The sequence below is a fragment of the Pseudophryne corroboree genome, chromosome 1, assembly GCF_028390025.1.
Source record: "Pseudophryne corroboree isolate aPseCor3 chromosome 1, aPseCor3.hap2, whole genome shotgun sequence".
Lineage (NCBI taxonomy): Eukaryota > Metazoa > Chordata > Amphibia > Anura > Myobatrachidae > Pseudophryne > Pseudophryne corroboree.
In genome coordinates this window covers 321,940,975-321,964,820 of record NC_086444.1, presented here as the reverse complement: position 1 = coordinate 321,964,820, position 23,846 = coordinate 321,940,975, and positions in this window count along the sequence as shown.

Sequence of the window (23,846 nt, the reverse complement as noted above, 5' to 3'; positions counted from 1 at the left end):
GCCTGCTGAATCGTGTTACAGATCCAGCGGGCAACGGTTTGCTTTGAAGCAGGAGCACCCAACTTGTTGGGGGCATACAGGATAAACAGCGAGTCAGTTTTCCTGACTCCAGCCGTTCTGGCTACATAAATCTTCAAAGCCCTGACTACATCTAGCAACCTGGAATCCTCCAAGTCATGAGTAGCCGCAGGCACTACAATAGGTTGGTTCAAATGAAAAGATGACACCACCTTTGGCAGAAATTGGGGACGAGTCCGTAATTCTGCCCTGTCCACATGGAAAACCAGATAGGGGCTTTTACACGACAAAGCCGCCAATTCTGACACACGCCTAGCCGAAGCTAAGGCCAATAGCATGACCACTTTCCACGTGAGATACTTCAGCTCCACGGTCTTAAGTGGCTCAAACCAGTGGGATTTCAGGAAACCCAACACCACGTTGAGATCCCAAGGTGCCACTGGTGGCACAAAAGGGGGCTGAATATGCAGCACTCCCTTAACAAACGTCTGAACTTCAGGAAGAGAAGCCAGTTCCTTTTGAAAGAAAATGGATAGGGCCGAAATCTGGACCTTTATGGATCCCAACTTCAAGCCCATAGTCACTCCAGACTGTAGAAAGTGCAGAAATCAGCACCAGTTGGAATTCCTCTGTAGGGGCCTTCCTGGCCTCACACCAAGCAACATATTTTCGCCATATGCGGTGATAATGTTTTGCTGTCACGTCCTTCCTAGCCTTTATCAGCGTAGGAATAACTTCCTCCGGAATGCCTTTTTCCGCTAGGATCCGGCGTTCAACCGCCATGCCGTCAAACGCAGCCGCGGTAAGTCTTGGAACAGGCAGGGCCCCTGTTGCAACAGGTCCTGTCTGAGAGGCAGAGGCCATGGGTCCACTGTGAGCATGTCTTGCAGTTCCGGGTACCAAGTCCTTCTTGGCCAATCCGGAACAATGAGTATTGTTCTCACTCCTCTTCTTCTTACGATTCTGAGCACCTTGGGTATGAGAGGAAGAGGAGGAAACACATAGACCGACTGGAACACCCACGGTGTTACCAGGGCGTCCACAGCTATCGCCTGAGGGTCCCTTGACCTGGCGCAATACCTTTGTAGCTTTTTGTTGAGACGGGACGCCATCATGTCTACCTGTGGCAGTTCCCATCGATTTGTAATCTGAGTGAAGACTTTGTGATTAAGTCCCCACTCTCCCGGGTGAAGGTCGTGCCTGCTGAGGAAGTCTGCTTCCCAGTTGTCCACCCCCGGAATGAACACTGCTGACAGTGCTTGCACGTGATTCTCCGCCCACCGAAGAATCCTGGTGGCTGCCGCCATCGCGACTCTGCTTCTTGTGCCGCCCTGGCGGTTTACATGAGCCACCGCGGTGATGTTGTCTGACTGAATCAGCACCGGTTGGATGCGAAGCAGGAGCTCCGCTTGACTCAGGGCGTTGAATATGGCCCTTAGTTCCAGGATATTTATGTGCAGACAAGCCTCCTGACTTGACCACAACCCTTGGAAGTTTCTTCCCTGAGTGACTGCCCCCCACCCTCGGAGGCTCGCATCTGTGGTCACCAGGACCCAGTCCTGTATGCCGAACCTGCGGCCCTCGAGAAGGTGAGCACTCTGTAGCCACCACAGAAGAGACACCCTGGCCCTGGGGGACAGGGTGATCAGCCGATGCATCTGAAGATGCGATCCGGACCATTTGTCCAACAGATCCCATTGAAAGATCCGCGCATGGAACCTGCCGAAGGGAATGGCTTCGTACGATGCCACCATCTTTCCCAGGACTCGCGTGCAGTGATGCACCGACACCTGTTTCGGTTTTAAGAGGTCTCTGACTAGAGTCACGAGCTCTTGAGCCTTCTCCTCCGGGAGAAACAGCTTCTTCTGGTCTGTGTCTAGAATCATGCCCAGAAAGGGCAGACGCGTCGTAGGAATCAGCTGCGACTTTGGGATATTCAGAATCCAGCCATGCTGTTGCAACACTTCCTGAGAGTGCGCTACGCTGATCTGCAACTGCTCCCTGGACCTCGCCTTTATGAGGAGATCGTCCAAGTATGGGATAACTGTGACTCCTTGCTTTCTCAGGATCACCATCATTTCTGCCATTACCTTGGTAAATATTCTCGGTGCCGTGGAGAGCCCAAACGGCAACGTCTGGAATTGGTAATGACAGTCCTGTACCACAAATCTGAGGTACTCCTGATGAGGCGGATAAATGGGGACATGCAAGTAAGCATCCTTGATGTCCAGAGACACCATAAAATCCCCCTCTCCCAGGCTTGCAATGACCGCTCTGAGCGATTCCATTTTGAACTTGAATCGTTTCAGATAAATGTTCAGGGACTTTAAATTTAATATAGGTCTGACCGAACCGTCCGGTTTCGGTACCACAAACATTGTGGAATAGTATCCCTTTCCCTCTTTAAGAAGGGGAACCTTTACCACCACCTGCTGGAGAAATAGCTTGTGAATCGCCGCTACCACTACTTCAGTTTCTATGGGGGAAGCTGGCAGGGCAGATTTTAGGTAACGTTGAGGGGGCATCACCTCGAATTCCAGCTTGTATCCCTGAGACACAATCTGTAAAGCCCAGGAATCCACCCGTGAGCGAACCCACTGGTGGCTGAAATGTCGGAGACGCGCCCCCACCGCTCCTGGCTCCACCGTAGAGCCCCAGCGTCATGCGGTGGATTTAGTGGAAGCCGGGGAGGACTTCTGTTCCTGGGAACTAGCTGTAAGGTGCAGCTTTTTTCCTCTACCCCTGCCTCTAGCAAGAAAGGAAGCACCTCTGACCTTGCTACAGCACTACACATCCACGCCGACGCAATTGCGGGCCTCAGTAGAGTCCCTAGGGGAGGATTCCCAGTGCACCCTGTCCTCTGGCGGGTAAGGGTACGCCATAAGTAACCTTTTGGAAATCAGGACTTTCTTATCAGGGGAATCCCACGCTCTTTCACATAACTCATTTAACTCATGTGAAGGGGGAAAAGTCACCTCTTGCTTTTTCTCCCCATACATATAAACCCTCTTGTCAGGGACAGGGTTTACCTCTGATATGTGTAAAACATCCTTCATCGCTATAATCATGTAGCGGATAGCTTTTGTCATTTTCGGTTGCAATTTTGCATCATCGTCGTCGACACTGGAGTCAGAATCCGTGTCGACATCTGTGTCAACCATTTTGGATAGTGGGCGCTTTTGAGACCCTGAGGGCCTCTGCGCTGTAGGATCAGGCATGGGTTGAGACCCTGACTGGCCCAAGGTATCAGCTTTATCCAACCTTTTATGTAAGGAGTTTACATTATCATTTAACACCTTCCACATATCCATCCAATCAGGTGTCGGCACCGTCGGCGGCGACACGTCGTTCAACTGCACTTGCTCTGCCTCCACATAGCCCTCTTCGTCAAACATGTTGACACACGTGTACCGACACACCACACACACAGGGGAAGCTCTAAATGAGGACAGGACCCCCACAAGGCCGTTTGGAGAGACAGAGTATGCCAGCACACACCCCAGCGCTATATGACCCAGGAATCACACAGTAACTTAGTGTTTACCCAGTAGCTGCTGTATTATGACTAATGTGCCTAAATTTATGTGCCCCCCCTCTCTTTTTTACCCTTCTACCGTGATTCTGCAGGGGAGAGCCTGGGGAGCTTCCTCTCAGCGGAGCTGTGGAAGGAAAATGGCGCTGGTGAGTGCTGAGGAAGAAGGCCCCGCCCCCTCAGCGGCGGGCTTCTGTCCCGCGATTTTGTGTAAAATTAATGGCGGGGGCTCATGCATATAACAGTGTCCAACTGTATATATGCAGCTTTCGCCAGGAGGTATCAATTGCTGCCCAGGGCGTCTGCAGTGCTGTGCGCTATCTCATGTGAAATTCTGCCGCCGATTTCGATGTCTTCTCTGCTTCTGCCGGCTTCTGTCTTCTGGCTCTGCGAGGGGGACGGCGGCGCGGCTCCGGGAACGGACGACAAGGTCAGGTCCTGTGTTCGATCCCTCTGGAGCTAATGGTGTCCAGTAGCCGAAGAAGCGCAACCTAGCCGCAGTTAGTAGGTTTGCTTCTCTCCCCTCAGTCCCACGTAGCAGAGAGTCTGTTGCCAGCAGAAGCTCTCTGAAAATAAAAAACCTAACTAAAAAACTTTCTTATTAGCAAGCTCAGGAGAGCTCACTAAAAGCACCCAGCTCTGTCCGGGCACAGATTCTAACTGAGGTCTGGAGGAGGGGCATAGAGGGAGGAGCCAGTGCACACCAGATAGTACTAAATCTTTCTTTAGAGTGCCCAGTCTCCTGCGGAGCCCGTCTATTCCCCATGGTCCTTACGGAGTCCCCAGCATCCACTAGGACGTTAGAGAAAGGAGTATTAAGTACATAAGGAGTGTTTTTACCTCCTTTTGAATAAGTCTAGATGGAGGCTTCTTTTCTCTTCTCATGATCTTCAGGTGGCATGAGTGGCTCGTGTTACTTCTTCCCGTTCACAGACTGCTGGATGACAGATGGGTCCCTCATACTTCCACATCGTCTATAGCTGCAGTGTTTCATAAATACTTTCTGGAAGATATATGAACCATCGCCTGGCTATGTTCACCTACAACTAACAAGTCATTACTTCAGTAACCATTGCCCTGTACATTCCTAGTCCAGCAGTCTTCAGTCAGCATATCTTGCCAAGTCTGCTTGCAATTAGCTCCGCTGTGCCGTGTATACAGTATCATTAAGTCCTGCTGTCTTCAGTCACATCAGCTGAGTCTGCATTATTCTTGCCAAAGTCTGTCTGCAGTTACCATTGCTGTGTCTAGTCTGTTTACAATTAACTCTTGCTTTGCCAGCTGCTACCTTGTGGTACCCAGCCTATTGTGTGAGCCCCTATTGCTTTGAGGTTTAAGTAAAGGCAGCACCTCAAGTACCGGTGAGTGCTTACAGCTCTATGGGAACAGGAGTGTCTGTTATTGGCGGAAGACCCTCTCACCAGCTCTAAGGGTCTCACACATATAGTGCTGGAGTTCCCTAAGAATGTCACAACTCCTTTTCTTTGCATAGTGATATAAGACTGGGCTGCCCTCCATCACCCTCCTTTTTTTGATATTGCCATTGAGCCGTTAGCCTGTACCAGCCATGCATTTCCTGATATACGTGGAATTATGGTCTTGGGTCGGGAAAAAAAGTTTGTGCTGTATGCAGATGATAGGTTAGTTTTTGTCTGATATACAACGCTCTCTAACGTCTCTATTAGCAATGATGGACGCTTGTGTTTTTTGCATGTACTCTGATTGTGGTAAGTCCTGGTTTTCCCTGTCCGGTCTACTTTGTGTAAACTGTAGTCCTAGGAATAGTCTTTACACTGTTATTTAATATTTAGGTATTCAAATTTCTCATACTCTTCAGGAATATTTCCCTTAATGTCCAACCTGAACTTGATTATTTTAAGGTTCAATTTATGTGTGGTGGTGGCTTCCTGTCAGTTATGAGTAGGGTGAACCTGTTAAAGATGGTTATGCAACCAATATTACTCTGTATGCTCTGGTTTACTTTCCGATTTCCTTTTTCTCCATAATTGTCCAATATGTGGCTTCCTTTATCAGGAAATAACCAAGCTCAAATTGCATACTAAACCTTATGCCATCCCCAGGGAGATGGTCTTACCCGGCTACCGGATATATTATACCATTTGGCTGCTCAGCTGGTGCATCTCTGGGATAGGGTTGTCTGCTCTGATCTAGAGGATGTGCACTATGCTCTACTTTGTGTTCTGCTTACACTGTGTTTAATCAGCTCGTTTTTGCTTGCTACATCTTCCCTAAAGCGTTGCCCACCTATTTTGGTACAGGCTTGCAGAATCTGTTACTCAGAAGCCAAGCTTTTACATGATTGTTATTGACCCTTGTTGTCCTCTTGGGGGTAACCTTTTACTTTCTGAACTTCTTACACTTGAGGGTGGGACCCTCTGTTTGTCTTACAGAGTGTGACCTATGGGTCAGTTGCATCGCAATGGTGTACTCCATTCCATTTCTCAGTTTAAGACTGATTTGATCTTCCGAGTAGTATGTTTTATAGATATTTGCAACTCTGCCATGATCTCTGTGGAGGGTGCAGTCCCGGCTATATTCAACTCGCCAGTATGTACTTTGTTCCGCACCATTGCTTCTAAAAAGCAAATCTCCTTTATCCTCCCTGATACTAGAAGATGGGGGATTAGTCACTGAGATTACTGTGGCGTCTTGAGTTTACCTGACGGACGATGACTGGATAGTGGCACTTGGATTCCACTGATTTGCTTCAGCCCATGTCCATTATTAGCAAATGCAATTCTATATACTAATCAGGCTTTAATGGACCCCAGTGCATTTAGCTAAGCTTACGAGGTTGACCTTGCAATACTCCTGACGAAGATTTCTGGCATCTGCTATGGTCATGTTCCTATATGTCGGAAATTCTGGTCTGCAGTGCTACGTGGTATTGGAGAGAATGGGATCTGGATCGTCTTTGCCGACCCTTATATTTGTATCTTTGCCCTCAGCCTTTCAGACTTTACAAGTTTGTTACTGTTCTTATTACATTCGCTAAAGTGCTTATTGCTAAGTGTTGGATGGCTCCGTCCCTTGCAGCCTCATTTTGGATGGTGAACTGTACTCCTCTCATGAACATTTCATGCATAATTAAACACAAATGCCCAGAGAAATCTGATAATCTTTCGCAATCATCCCGCTTTGTCTTGGACCTGGAACCTTTTGTTCCCTGAATTCCTTTACTGCAAAAATGTCCTGTCACATTTTACCATATCTGCTATGGGTGCTCCTTGGGTAACACCAAGAAAAATGGATTAATATTTACTTACATTAAGACGTCTCAAATTTACATCTCTATAGAGTTAGCAAATTTTTAACACTCATTTACATGTACAACCATGAAAATCAGAAACTTCCATAAGAACAGGGAGAACAGCTAGTTCTGTATAAACTGTCATTCTTATAACCAGTTCTGGAAATAGGAATAAATCAGCAAAATAATTTCAGAATTGAAATAAAAAAATATCTGAAGACTTGTCTAGAGATACTATAAATCTTGCACCTGCTTATAACTTTAGGTGAGTACCAGCACCTCTCGTAATGTTACCTTTTTGTTTCACTGGGAAAAAAAAATGTACACAAAAGTTTACATACTGTTTAAACTTTAAACAGTATGTAAACTTTTGTGCAATTTTTGTTTTCAATAACACCCCCACATCAACAACTAAACGGACACCCTTGCTTTAAACTTTAAAGCAATGGTGTCCATTTAGTTGATGATGTGGGGGTGTTATTGAAAACCTATAACCTTGCAATTTTATAGAACAACTAGTATAAAAGACCCATGCCCCACTCTGGCCCGCTCTGCTGTTTCCCAACTTACTAAGCCCCGGGTGGCTCCGCACCCCTCCCTCCTCCCATAATTATCCTGCTGCTCACTGAGGAAATGGGACAGACCTTGCGCAATTATTGTATATAGATATATTTTGTAAGACGCAAAAATAAGATTTTACTCACTGGTAAATCTATTTCTCGTAGTCCGTAGTGGATGCTGGGAACTCCGTAAGGACCATGGGGAATAGACGGGCTCCGCAGGAGACTGGGCACTCTAAAAGAAAGATTAGGTACTATCTGGTGTGCACTTGCTCCTCCCACTATGACCCTCCTCCAGACCTCAGTTAGGATACTGTGCCCGGAAGAGCTGACACAATAAGGAAGGATTTTGAATCCCGGGTAAGACTCATACCAGCCATACCAATCACACCGTATAACTCGTGATACTATACCCAGTTAACAGTATGAAATATAACTGAGCCTCTCAACAGATGGCTCAACAATAACCCTTAGTTAGGCAATAACTACATACAAGTATTGCAGACAATCCGCACTTGGGATGGGCGCCCAGCATCCACTACGGACTACGAGAAATAGATTTACCGGTGAGTAAAATCTTATTTTCTCTGACGTCCTAGTGGATGCTGGGAACTCCGTAAGGACCATGGGGATTATACCAAAGCTCCCAAACGGGCGGGAGAGTGCGGATGACTCTGCAGCACCGAATGAGAGAACTCAAGGTCCTCCTCAGCCAGGGTATCAAATTTGTAGAATTTAGCAAACGTGTTTGCCCCTGACCAAGTTGCAGCTCGGCAAAGTTGTAAAGCCGAGACCCCTCGGGCAGCCGCCCAAGATGAGCCCACTTTCCTCGTGGAATGGGCTTTTACTGATTTAGGATGCGGCAATCCAGCCGCAGAATGCTCCAGCTGAATTGTGCTACAAATTCAGCGAGCAATAGTCTGCTTAGAAGCAGGAGCACCTATTTTGTTGGGTGCCTACAGGATAAAAAGCGAGTCAGTTTTCCTGACTCCAGCCGTCCTGGAAATATAAATTTTTAAGGCCCTGACTACGTCCAGTAACTTGGAATCTTCCAAGTCCCTAGTAGCAGCAGGCACTACAATAGGTTGGTTCAAGTGAAAAGCTGATACCACCTTAGGGAGAAACTGGGGACGAGTCCTCAATTCTGCCCTATCCATATGGAAAATCAGATAAGGGCTTTTACATGACAAAGCCGCCAATTCTGACACACGCCGGGCCGAAGCCAAGGCCAATAACATGACCACTTTCCACGTGAGATATTTCAAATCCACAGTTTTAAGTGGCTCAAACCAATGTGATTTTAGGAAACTCAACACCACGTTGAGATCCCAAGGTGCCACAGGAGGCACAAAAGGGGGCTGAATATGTAGCACTCCCTTTACAAATGTCTGAACTCCAGGCAGTGAAGCCAGTTCTTTCTGGAAGAAAATCGACAGAGCCGAAATCTGGACCTTAATGGAACCCAAGTTTAGGCCCATAGTCACTCCTGACTGTAGGAAGTGCAGAAAACGACCCAGCTGAAATTCCTCTGTTGGGGCCTTCCTGGCCTCACACCACGCAACATATTTTCGCCAAATACGGTGATAATGGTTTGCGGTTACTTCTTTCCTGGCTTTTATCAGCGTAGGAATGACTTCCTCCGGAATGCCCTTTTCCTTCAGGATCCGGAATTCAACCGCCATGCCGTCAAACGCAGCCGCGGTAAGTCTTGGAACAGACAGGGCCCCTGCAGCAGCAGGTCCTGTCTGAGCGGCAGAGGCCATGGGTCCTCTGAGATTAATTCTTGAAGTTCCGGGTACCAAGACCTTCTTGGCCAATCCGGAACAATGAGTATAGTTCTTACTCCTCTTTTCCTTATTATCCTCAGTACCTTGGGTATGAGAGGAAGAGGGGGGAACACATAAACCGACCGGTACACCCACGGTGTCACTAGAGCGTACACAGCTATCGCCTGAGGGTCTCTTGACCTGGCGCAATATTTTTCTAGCTTTTCGTTTAGGCGGGACTCCATCATGTCCACCAACTACAACCTGCGCGCCTCCCCTCCCCCACTCCACTCCCCAACTCCCCATCCAAATTTCCCCTCCCCCCCCCCCCACCCTCCCTCCCCAGCCCCCACAGACAAAACCCCCCCTATCATATCCAATAGACACACCTCCAACTGACCCACCAAACCCATCCATTCACATGCCCATCAACCTGGCCCTGGACACACCCAGGCACGCACCACTAATCAATATCCATCTGTTCCCCTACATCACGTCCCTATGATCGCCGCCTCACCAGTCCCTTGGCACACCACCACCACCTGCCCTCGCCCTCACCCCATCCTCACCCCTCCAACTTAGTCCCTTCACATCACCCACCCACCATCACCACCAAAGCTATGTCCACCCACATTCCTATCCCAGCCTATCACTCATATCCACAGTCACATCCCTCCACATCCAATATCCCCTTCATACCCACACAAACCTTATCTATCACCACTACCCCAATATCTATTTAGTCCATTAACAATATCCTATTAGCCGCATAGTATGGGCATATTTGCCCCATTCCAAAATGGCGGATATTGCTCCGTCCTTTTAGAGCTCCGCCGACAGCTATTACGTCAGCAGGCGCACCAATTACTTATATATACGTTGCCCTGGGTTACAAACAGGGCAGAACATCAAACCACAATGGTCACTATAAGCCAGTGCGAGCGCACAGCCGCAAACAATAGGTCCCGTTTTACCTGACATTTCTCTATTTCAAATCTTGTCAAACTAACTACTCATCAATCCATTCGCAAACCTATCTCACATAGCGCGCTAGGTCTTTTCATTTTTATCTTTATATACTCATGGCCAATACAACTAAGGGCTAACTGCCCTTTTCCAATATGGCGCCGCGGACCTTCCAGGTTTCCTTCCCGTCCCAGCTCTCCCCCTGGCCGCAGACGTCGGCGGCTTACGGCGCTCACCCCTACACCAATCACCCAGCCTCGATTTCCATTGGATTACAGTCTTAATCAGGAGGTTTAAATCTCCCTGCTTACCACACACAGACCCAGGAAGTGAACAAGCCCCACAGGGGTGAAACGCGTTTTCCATTCCAATGGGTCCTGTTTTGTCCAACTGCATTTGATCTACTCCTAGCCTCAGGTCAGATTATTCCATCCTGTCATTTTGGGTTATTTTTGCCCAGCTGTCACAGAAATTGTATCTATATCCCTGCAGCTTCATTTATGCCTTTATCTAGGTTTATGCATCTTAGTCCATTGCATTAGGATTGTAAATTGCATTTCATAGGAAAGGAATACTGCATTTTCTTTTGACTTTCCTCCTGCAGATCCTGGTGTCATATTGCTGCATGGGCTATGTGAGAATTTGATGTCTGTTCCCTTATATCCTAGTGATTATAACAGCTCCAATTCACACCAAGTGCTTCTAGTGACACCCCTGTCACAAGTGATTATTTCATTGCATATACCAGTACCACTTATCTGTATCTACAATTACTTTTGATATATTTTCTGTCCTTTAACTCAGTATCTGTGTACACATATAAAAAGTTTTCTTGATCCCTGTTTCTTTATCCAGGTGTATTCATACGGACGGGCAATTTCTATCACCCGTTCCTAATAACTATAGCCTCATTGATCTCCATCATTAATTCTTTCAGGGTGTATACCTAGTTACGTCATAACTCTATATATCTTTTTCTTTTCCGTGGACTCTCATTTGTGATCCAGGGACACAATACCACCTTTGTGGGACTTGATGTCTCCTGCCTAACACAAAAAGCAGATCCACACTGTATCTATAAGACCCAGCAAATCATCCCTCCCTATATAGGTGCACTCTCATTGGAAGTCTGACCAAATCTTTCTACTATCAAACCACACTGCTAATGCCCGATCTCGTCCGATCTTGGAAGCGAAACAGTGTGGGCTGAGTTAGTACCTGAAGTGGAGACTCACAGGGAATACTCAGTGTTGTAGAACAATAATCATCGCATAAGATGTGTGGTATGTGACTCCAACAGCAGTATCACCATTTGTTTCTATCTTTTCCTTTCTTTACCCTGGTATATCCTTTGATTGTTTCTATTATTGCTTACTGCCTAAAATAGCTGCTATTCCTTCATTAGGATTATGACAGAATTCAAAATCAATTGACCCAATTGATCTCATTAATACAGATCATCTGTACTGGCCGGGTGAGAAAGGGTTTATGACTTGCAGTGTCTCTACCCCTCTCCATCTCATTTCCTGAGGCAGGACCAGAACATTTTTTATCTGGGATCATTCACATCTCCTTGATAAGGGGCAATTATATTCTTAATATTTCCAAATAAATTTTGTTTTATCTGCTGACTAATTAACCTAGAGTTATTCATTCTAGTTATTCAACTACAATCAATGAGTGCGCCCACACAAGAGCCTTCTTTTTTCTCCCTTTTGTTTATGCATATGTTTCTGGCTCTGGGCGCACCCCCAAACTGGACATTATATTAAAGATTTACTTAAAAATTGTCCAATTTTGGGTTTTCTGTAATCAAAAACTACTTTAGACCGGTGCCGGGTCGCCCTCCTTGTGTAACAGTCATTATTCTATGCTGATGAATACATCAGCCTCTGACCCATAGGCACGGTCCATTATTATCATTTCCTATTCTCTCACTCATTAACTAATTTTTGCCCCGTGATCCCCAAAATAATTCTCGTTTATCTTTGCACCGTGGACACCTACTTACGACAATATCATACTCAATTATGACCACATTTTCCCTAAAAAATGAATTAACAAGACGCCAAAACCTGGACAATTTTGGTGATCCGTTCTCTGAGACATCGGAACCAACCTCTTTAAGCAGTGATTGGAAAACAAGCTTTTCCAAATTACAGAAGAACTTACAGAGAAGAGTTCGTTTATCGTGGGATGTAACCACTCTAGAAAATTATGTAAAACACAAAATTGCACCAAGAGGCTTAAGACCCAAGATCTTCCCCTCCTTTCCGCTCGCGACGGACAATTTAAAAACAGAATGGGAAACAGCCCTTCTGAAATGTTCTAACGAGCTATTACACATACTAATTAAACACGACACTCTAGTAATTGATCAGGTAGAAAAAGAAATCGCAGACTTGGGAAAGACCCTGGAGACTTGGGAAAAGGATTCAACTTTTCAGACTGCCTTTGAAAAATTCAAAAAAGAGATTGACAACTATGAACGCAACATCGTAGACCGTAAACGAGGAAAGTTTATGCGGGATAAGAGAGACTTTTCCAAAGGAGACGTTTTCAGGTGGAACCCACCACCCCCCAACAACAGGAACAACAATAAAAAAATACGGGAGGACCCAACACTATCAGAATTCGAATCCTCAAACAGCGGCGACTCGGCTAGTGAAAACTTTGATCGGGAAGACACTGAAGAATTCTCCCCACGTTTTTTAGAACGAGGCCAGAGAGGGAGAGGCCGTTTCAAATCACGAGGAAGACAAGGCGAGGGGGACAGAAGAGACAACCCAAGAAACTCAGATTGGGATATACCCCGGAACCCGAGATACCCTGTGAGACAGAGAAAGACAACACGGTAGATCCGGCCTCTACAGGCCAATTACAAGTCATCAATTTATCAGACAAAATCTTATCTTCAGATCATATGACTATACTTACCAAGGGACTCTCTTTCTCACCCTCCCGATCCTTTGACCGTTTTCTGTGGGAAAAAGACCTTCGACTCTACGGGAGAAAACTCCTCCTGAAGAAATTTTTCTCAAAAAATAGAGATTTTGCCAATACACCAGATCCCGATTTATCTATGGAGGACTTAAACGCTCTTACCATCCTAGAAGATCTCCACATGGAATCAGCAGGCAATGAAGCCTCTACCTCTAGACCTACATGCAGACCCAAGTCCTCCTTTTTCCCTCCGGATCAGAATAGCCCCGAAATTCGAGTCTTTCTTAATTTAGTCTCCAAAGAATTCGATAACATATATACCCAGACTAGGAAGAACATACATCGCTTCCCCTCTAATCTCAAATTCCACGAGAGACGGGCATTACAAGAACTTCAAAGCTGGAGGGACGTTATCATCAAACCATCAGACAAGGGGGGCAATATTGTCATTTGGCCACAGCAAATGTATATCACGGAAGCTCGACGCCAATTAGACAATACCACTTGTTATAAGAAGCTTTTGGGCAATCCCACTTCTGATTTCCTTCAGTCTTATAACCACCTGATTCAGGACACAGCAACAAGAGGTACTATCACACAACAAGAATTCAAATACCTAACAGTTCAAAATCCAAAAACACCCACATTCTACCTATTACCCAAAATACACAAGGACGCAGAACACCCCCCTGGCAGACCAATTATGTCAGGTAACGGAGGACTTTTGGAGAAACCCAGTCGATTCCTTGACCTACATCTCCGAGAATTTGTACTCTCATTACCATCATACTTACAAGACACAGCAGACCTTCTAAGAAAAATTCATGATATACATTTTGAAAATAATTTCTTGCTAGTGACGTGTGATGTGGAGGCCCTATACACTAGTATTAGCCACCACCATGGCCTCACAGCAGTTAAATTCTTTCTCGATCAAGGAGGAGAAAGTGATTTTTCCAACTTTCTCCAACAGTTACTTCACTTTGTCCTTGCCAAAAATTACTTTGTCTTCAAAGACCAATTTTACCTACAAATAAGAGGGACAGCAATGGGCGCAGCTTGTGCGCCCACTTATGCCATCCTTTTCCTTGGATGGTGGGAACATTGTGCCGTCTTCAACTCTGCCAACGAAAAATACATCACACACATCGTCATGTGGCTTCGCTACATTGACGACATCTTCATCATCTGGGATGGTAACAAAGAATTACTAACAGAATTCATTAAATTGCTTAACACTAATGATCTCAATATAGTACTCACATACACCATCAGCTCAGAAACAGTCCCCTTTCTGGATCTCAATATCTACAAATCCAACACAGGTTTTTTGGCAACTGAATTATACCGCAAAGAGACAGCAACCAATAGCCTTCTCCACCAAACTAGTTCACATTTTCCCCCAACAATTGAAAACATTCCCAAGGGGGAGTACCTGCGTTTGAGAAGGAATTGTTCGGAAGACTCTGTATTTCACAAGAAAAGCTGGGAACTAACTAACCGTCTTCTGGCCAGGGGTTACAGCAAACGTTCGCTCAAACATGCCTACTCAGCCACTAAGACGATCAAAAGAGAAGATCTTATTTTCAGAAAAGTCAAGGAAAAACCCGTACAAGAAGATAACATCAGGTTCATTGGCACTTTTTGCCCAGAATGGCGAATGCTTCAAAACGCCATATCCAAGCATCTACCTGTATTACAATTAGATCCGGACCTTGCACCATATGCTAATACTCCAGTTCAAATGAGCTGGCGTAGGTCAAAAAATATCAAGGATCACGTGGTCCGCAGTCACTTCATGACTTCCACCCCCAAAAAACCGCAGACAACTGGTACCTTCCCTTGTGGTCACTGCAAATTATGTCCGCAAATCCTACGTAACAATACAGTCACAGATAGATATGGACAATCGGTCAAGATACAACATTTCTTTAACTGCAACTCACAGATAGTAATTTATTGTCTAACTTGCAGCTGTGACCTCAAATACATAGGCATGACCACCAGAAAACTGAAAGAGAGAATTTTAGAACACATGGGAAATATCAGGAATGCTCAACACGATATCACCCGAATGAAACAACTTACTTCAGTCGCCAGACACTTCTACTCTGCCCATAAAGGATCAACCAAGGACCTGAAAGTTTTTTGTCTTGACCACATCAAGTTGGGCATCCGTGGAGGTGATATTACTCAAGAACTATTAAAAAAAGAAAGTGAATGGATTTTCCGTCTGGGCAGCCTAAAACCATTGGGACTCAATGAGAATATAAATTATGGGGCTTTCTTGTAAAACTAACACCCCACTATTACACCTAGTATTCACAGTCACCACAAGTTGGTATTTGTTTTTAATGTTGGTTTTTAATGTGGTTTTCATGTTCCCAATTATGATTGTCATACTCCAAAACCTGATCATCACAATAGCCCCCAGCACCATTCCCCAAACCTCATTTCCTCCCCCCATCCCCCTTCCACCCCCCCCACCTACTACAACCCGCGCGCCTCCCCTCCCCCACTCCACTCCCCATCCAAATTTCCCCTCCCCCCCCCCCCCCCCACCCTCCCTCCCCAGCCCCCACAGACAAAACCCCCCCTATCATATCCAATAGACACACCTCCAACTGACCCACCAAACCCATCCATTCACATGCCCATCAACCTGGCCCTGGACACACCCAGGCACGCACCACTAATCAATATCCATCTGTTCCCCTACATCACGTCCCTATGATCGCCGCCTCACCAGTCCCTTGGCACACCACCACCACCTGCCCTCGCCCTCACCCCATCCTCACCCCTCCAACTTAGTCCCTTCACATCACCCACCCACCATCACCACCAAAGCTATGTCCACCCACATTCCTATCCCAGCCTATCACTCATATCCACAGTCACATCCCTCCACATCCAATATCCCCTTCATACCCACACAAACCTTATCTATCACCACTACCCCAATATCTATTTAGTCCATTAACAATATCCTATTAGCCGCATAGTATGGGCATATTTGCCCCATTCCAAAATGGCGGATATTGCTCCGTCCTTTTAGAGCTCCGCCGACAGCTATTACGTCAGCAGGCGCACCAATTACTTATATATACGTTGCCCTGGGTTACAAACAGGGCAGAACATCAAACCACAATGGTCACTATAAGCCAGTGCGAGCGCACAGCCGCAAACAATAGGTCCCGTTTTACCTGACATTTCTCTATTTCAAATCTTGTCAAACTAACTACTCATCAATCCATTCGCAAACCTATCTCACATAGCGCGCTAGGTCTTTTCATTTTTATCTTTATATACTCATGGCCAATACAACTAAGGGCTAACTGCCCTTTTCCAATATGGCGCCGCGGACCTTCCAGGTTTCCTTCCCGTCCCAGCACTCCCCCTGGCCGCAGACGTCGGCGGCTTACGGCGCTCACCCCTACACCAATCACCCAGCCTCGATTTCCATTGGATTACAGTCTTAATCAGGAGGTTTAAATCTCCCTGCTTACCACACACAGACCCAGGAAGTGAACAAGCCCCACAGGGGTGAAACGCGTTTTCCATTCCAATGGGTCCTGTTTTGTCCAACTGCATTTGATCTACTCCTAGCCTCAGGTCAGATTATTCCATCCTGTCATTTTGGGTTATTTTTGCCCAGCTGTCACAGAAATTGTATCTATATCCCTGCAGCTTCATTTATGCCTTTATCTAGGTTTATGCATCTTAGTCCATTGCATTAGGATTGTAAACTGCATTTCATAGGAAAGGAATACTGCATTTTCTTTTGACTTTCCTCCTGCAGATCCTGGTGTCATATTGCTGCATGGGCTATGTGAGAATTTGATGTCTGTTCCCTTATATCCTAGTGATTATAACAGCTCCAATTCACACCAAGTGCTTCTAGTGACACCCCTGTCACAAGTGATTATTTCATTGCATATACCAGTACCACTTATCTGTATCTACAATTACTTTTGATATATTTTCTGTCCTTTAACTCAGTATCTGTGTACACATATAAAAAGTTTTCTTGATCCCTGTTTCTTTATCCAGGTGTATTCATACGGACGGGCAATTTCTATCACCCGTTCCTAATAACTATAGCCTCATTGATCTCCATCATTAATTCTTTCAGGGTGTATACCTAGTTACGTCATAACTCTATATATCTTTTTCTTTTCCGTGGACTCTCATTTGTGATCCAGGGACACAATACCACCTTTGTGGGACTTGATGTCTCCTGCCTAACACAAAAAGCAGATCCACACTGTATCTATAAGACCCAGCAAATCATCCCTCCCTATATAGGTGCACTCTCATTGGAAGTCTGACCAAATCTTTCTACTATCAAACCACACTGCTAATGCCCGATCTCGTCCGATCTTGGAAGCGAAACAGTGTGGGCTGAGTTAGTACCTGAAGTGGAGACTCACAGGGAATACTCAGTGTTGTAGAACAATAATCATCGCATAAGATGTGTGGTATGTGACTCCAACAGCAGTATCACCATTTGTTTCTATCTTTTCCTTTCTTTACCCTGGTATATCCTTTGATTGTTTCTATTATTGCTTACTGCCTAAAATAGCTGCTATTCCTTCATTAGGATTATGACAGAATTCAAAATCAATTGACCCAATTGATCTCATTAATACAGATCATCTGTACTGGCCGGGTGAGAAAGGGTTTATGACTTGCAGTGTCTCTACCCCTCTCCATCTCATTTCCTGAGGCAGGACCAGAACATTTTTTATCTGGGATCATTCACATCTCCTTGATAAGGGGCAATTATATTCTTAATATTTCCAAATAAATTTTGTTTTATCTGCTGACTAATTAACCTAGAGTTATTCATTCTAGTTATTCAACTACAATCAATGAGTGCGCCCACACAAGAGCCTTCTTTTTTCTCCCTTTTGTTTATGCATATGTTTCTGGCTCTGGGCGCACCCCCAAACTGGACATTATATTAAAGATTTACTTAAAAATTGTCCAATTTTGGGTTTTCTGTAATCAAAAACTACTTTAGACCGGTGCCGGGTCGCCCTCCTTGTGTAAGGGCCCCTGCTGTAGCAGATCCTGTCTGAGCGGTAGAGGCCATGGGTCCTCTGATATCATTTCTTGAAGTTCTGGGTACCAAGCTCTTCTTGGCCAATCCGGAACCACGAGTATCGTTCTTACTCCTCGTTTTCTTATTATTCTCAGTACCTTTGGTATGAGAGGCAGAGGAGGGAATACATAAACCGACTGGTGTCACTAGAGCGTCCACAGCTATTGCCTGAGGGTCCCTTGACCTGGCGCAATATCTAGTTTTTTGTTTAGGCGGAACGCCATCATGTCCACCTGTGGCCTTTCCCAACGGTTTACCAACAGTTGGAAGACTTCCGGATGAAGTCCCCACTCTCCCGGGTGTAGGTCGTGTCTGCTGAGGAAGTCTGCTTCCCAGTTGTCCACTCCCGGAATGAACACTGCTGACAGTGCTAAGACGTGATTTTCCGCCCATCGGAGAATCCTTGTGGCTTCTGCCATCGCCATCCTGCTTCTTGTGCAGCCCTGTCGGTTTACATGGGCGACTGCCGTGATGTTGTCTGATTGGATCAGTACCGGCTGGTTTTGAAGCAGAGGCCTTGCCAGACTTAGGGCATTGTAAATGGCCCTCAGTTCCAGAATATTTATGTGTAGGGACGACTCCTGACTTGACCAAAGTCCTTGGAAATTTCTTCCCTGTGTGACTGCCCCCCAGCCTCGAAGGCTGGCATCCGTGGTTACCAGGACCCAGTCCTGTATGCCGAATCTGCGTCCCTCTTGAAGATGAGCACTCTGCAGCCACCACAGTAGAGATACCCTGGTCCTTGGAGACAGGGTTATCAGCCGATGCATCTGAAGATGCGATCCCGACCACTTGTCCAAGAGGTCCCACTGAAAGGTTCTTGCATGGAACCTGCCGAATGGAATTTGCTTCGTAAGAAGCTACCATTTTTCCCAGGACTTGTGTGCAGTGATGCACCGATACCTGTTTTGGTTTCAGGAGGTCTCTGACTAGAGATGACAGCTCCTTGGCTTTCTCCTGCGGGAGAAACACTTTTTTCTGTTCTGTGTCCAGAACCATCCCCAGGAACAGTAGGCGTGTGGTAGGAACCAGCTGTGACTTTGGAATGTTTAGAATCCATCCGTGCTGTTGTAGCACTTCCCGAGATAGTGCTACTCCGACCAACAACTGCTCCTTGGACCTCGCCTTTATAAGGAGATCGTCCAAGTACGGGATAATTAAAACTCCCTTTTTTTCGAAGGAGTATCATCATTTCTGCCATTACCTTGGTAAAGACCCTCGGTGCCGTGGACAGTCCAAACGGCAGTGTTTGGAATTGGTAATGGCAATCCTGTACCACAAATCTGAGGTACTCCTGGTGAGGATGGTAAATGGGGACATGTAGGTAAGCATCCTTGATGTCCAGGGATACCATGTAATCCCCCTCCTCCAGGCTTGCAATAACCACCCTGAGCGATTCCATCTTGAACTCGAATTTTTTTATGTATGTGTTCAAGGATTTCAAATTTAAAATGGGTCTCACCGAACCGTCCGGTTTCGGTACCACAAACAGTGTGGAATAGTAACCACGTCCTTGTTGAAGTAGGGGCACCTTGACTATCACCTGCTGGGAATACAGCATGTGAATTGCCTCTAGCACAGCCTCCCTGCCTGAGGGAGTTGTCGGCAAGGCAGATTTGAGGAAACGGCGGGGGGGAGATGCCTCGAATTCCAGCTTGTACCCCTGAGATACTACTTGAAGGATCCAGGGATCCACCTGTGAGCGAGCCCACTGATCGCTGAAATTTTTGAGGCGGCCCCCCACCGTACCTGGCTACGCCTGTGGAGCCCCCGCGTCATGCGGTGGACTCAGAGGAAGCGGGGGAAGAATTTTGATTCTGGGAACTGGCTGACTGGTGCAGCTTTTTCCCTCTTCCCTCGTCTCTGTGCAGAAAGGAAGCGCCTTTGACCCGCTTGCTTTTCTGAAGCCGAAAGGACTGTACCTGATAATACAGTGCTTTCTTAGGCTGTGAGGAAACCTGAGGTAAAAAATTTTCTTCCCAGCTGTTGCTGTATATACGAGGTCCCAGAGACCATCCCCAAACAATTCCTCACCCTTATAAGGCTCTATGTGCCTTTTAAAGTCAGCATCACCTGTCCAGTGTCGGGTCTCTAATACCCTCCTGACAGAATGGACATTGCATTAATTCTGGATGCCAGCCGGCAAAATATCCCTCTGTGCATCCCTCATATATAAGACGACGTCTTTAATATGCTCTTATGTTCGCAAAATAGTATCCCTGTTTGACAGGGTCACAGACCACGCTGCAGCAGCACTATCTGCAGGTCTCAGTCTAGTACCTGAGTGTGTAAATACAGACTTCAGGATAGCCTCCTGCTTTTTATCAGCAGGTACCTTCAAAGTGGCCGTATCCTAAGACGGCAGTGCCACCTTTTTTGACAAACGTGTGAGCGCCTTATCCACCCTAGGGGATATCTCCCAGCGTAACTTATCCTCTGGCGGGAAAGGGTACGCCATCAGTAACTTTTTAGAAATTACCAGTTTCTTATCGGGGGAACCCACGCTTTTTCACACTTCATTCACTCATTTGATGGGGGAACAAAACACTGCCTGCTTTTTCTCCCCAAACATAAAACCCTTTTTTAGTGGTACTTGGGTTAATGTCAGAAATGTGTAACACATTTTTTATTGCCGGGATCATGTAACGGATGTTCCTAGTGGATTGTGTATATGTCTCAACCTCGTCGACACTGGAGTCAGACTCCGTGTCGACATCTGTGTCTGCCATCTGAGGGAGCGGGCGTTTATGAGCCCCTGATGGCCTTTGAGACGCCTGGGCAGGCGTGGGCTGAGAAGCCGGCTGTCCCACAGCTGTTACATCATCCAGCCTTTTATGTAAGGAGTTGACACTGTCGGTTTATACCTTCCACCTATCCATCCACTCTGGTGTCGGCCCCACAGGGGGCGACATCACATTTATCGGCATCTGCTCTGCCACCACATAAGCCTCCTCATCAAACGTGTCGACACAGCCGTACCGACACACCGCACACACACAGGGAATGCTCTGACTGAGGACAGGACCCCACACAGCCCTTTGGGGAGACAGAGAGAGAGTATGCCAGCACACACCAGACCGCTATATAATTTAGGGATTAACACTATATTGAGTGAATTTTTCCCAATAGCTGCTTGTATATACAATATTGCGCCTAAATTTAGTGCCCCCCCTCTCTTTTTAACCCTTTGAGCCTGCAACTACAGGGGAGAGCCTGGGGAGCTGTCTTCCAGCTGCACTGTGAAGAGAAAATGGCGCCAGTGTGCTGAGGGAGATAGCTCCGCCCCTTTTTCGCTGACTTTTCTCCCGCTTTTTTATGGATTCTGGCAGGGGTATTTCTCACATATATAGCCTCTGGGGCTATATATTGTGATTATTTTGCCAGCCAAGGTGTTTTTATTGCTGCTCAGGGCGCCCCCCCCCAGCGCCCTGCACCCATCAGTGACTGGAGTGTGAGGTGTACATGAGGAGCAATGGCGCACAGCTGCAGTGCTGTGCGCTACCTTGGTGAAGACTGAAGTCTTCTGCCGCCGATTTTCCGGACCATCTTCGTGCTTCTGGCTCTGTAAGGGGGACGGCGGCGCGGCTCCGGGAACGAACACCAAGGACGGGTCCTGCGGTCGATCCCTCTGGAGCTAATGGTGTCCAGTAGCCTAAGAAGCCCAAGCTAGCTGCAAGCAGGTAGGTTCGCTTCTTCTCCCCTTAGTCCCTCGATGCAGTGAGCCTGTTGCCAGCAGGTCTCACTGTAAAATAAAAAACCTAAAACAAACTTTCTTTCTAGGAGCTCAGGAGAGCCCCTAGTGTGCATCCAGCTCGGCCGGGCACAGAAATCTAACTGAGGTCTGGAGGAGGGTCATAGTGGGAGGAGCCAGTGCACACCAGATAGTACCTAATCTTTCTTTTAGAGTGCCCAGTCTCCTGCGGAGCCCGTCTATTCCCCATGGTCCTTACGGAGTTCCCAGCATCCACTAGGACGTCAGAGAAATGTGTGTAATAGGTTATTATTTAATTGACCTAGTACATTTTAAATGCTAAATTTCCCCCAAAATTAAAGTACGATTTCTCAAGTTTAATTACATATTTTATTTCTAGCTTTATATACTCAGGGCAACCGCGGATACATATTTTACAAACACTGCTGTAACAATTTATTTCTGTAGAATAAAATAGAGGTTGGAGATTGAAGCACAAAGAGTCCATTGAGGACACCACATACAACTTTCTGCTCCACAGATCTTATTTATTAAGTAGCTCAAAGTAAATCTGTAACAGACCCAAGAGATGTCTACAAGACACAAACTATACAATAATGAGCTACTGTGCAAACCATTTCATTTTCACTTGTCCCTTGTCCCTCTGCTTCCACTGTCACTCCTGGTTTACCTGAGAAATGTGACACACGGGAGAATATCATCTCTGCGTTTCTCAACCCAAAGATCACGCAAGAAATCTTACAAACAGCTTCAGAAGGTTTCACTACATGCAGAACTAAAACATCTTAATCATTTCACCTTCCAGTCTCTTCAGAATGGAGTTTAATGCTTTCCACACATAATACCTAATAATAGCTGAGGTAAATACATATATTTTACAATGCACTATATATTTGCATTCTAAAGATAAAACAAATATCATAATTAATAAAACCATACACTGCAAAGTACTGGCATTAATATCCTATAATGAGGGCTGTGCATTGTAAGGTATCATTGATAATATCCTGTAACAACAGATTTACTCTCTACAACACTGGAAATAATATCCTATAATAGAAGATGTACACTGCAAATAACTGACAATACCACCTTATTGTTTGTGGTTAATTAGGAATTTCAAGCACAATTTATGGTTACAATTATACAGTCAGTTTTTACATAACAGGCAAATATTTAAACTACTGTTATAGAATTGTATGTTTTGGTCAAGTTAAAGAAAAAACAATTATATTTGCCTATAACTGATTGGAAAAATTACATTATTTGATAGAAAAATGTCCCTACATATAGAAAGAACCTGAATTAAAGCTACACTGCACTTGCAGTGTAAAAAGCAGCACTTCCAATATGAATGGCCAATGCCTGTTCATAATGCATCCAAAATATGTCATTCTGTTTTGATTATACAGTATTTTAAAAATAACCATATCTGATTGAGGTACCTGTGGCAGCTGAGTGCAAAATGTAACATTTGGTAAATAACTGAATAACATAATAACCGTTTTAGTAGCTGAAAAAGTAACTGTCAAACAATAAGATTCCACTTGTCACCGAAATGAAGTAAGCAACATGAACACAATTTTTCTGAAGTGAAAAAACAGCAATATTGATGTACTCTGAATTATTAGTGACAGGGTTCCACCATGGTCTGAAACAGGATCTAAAAATTAAAGTAACCCCCCCCCCAAATATTATTGTTATTGAGTAGTCAACCTGCTAACCGTCACTTTGCATCATGTCAATTGTCTATATCATAGGTACTCAACCTAAGGTATGAGTACCCCCCAGGGGTACTCACTGTGGTGTCCAGGAGTATACTAATATATTTCTGTAATGGCAGGGCAAGGTGATAATTAGAAAATAAGATTTTAAACCTACCGGTAAATCTTTTTCTCCTAGTCCGTAGAGGATGCTGGGGACTCCATAAGGACCATGGGGAATAGACGGGCTCCGCAGGAGACATGGGCACTA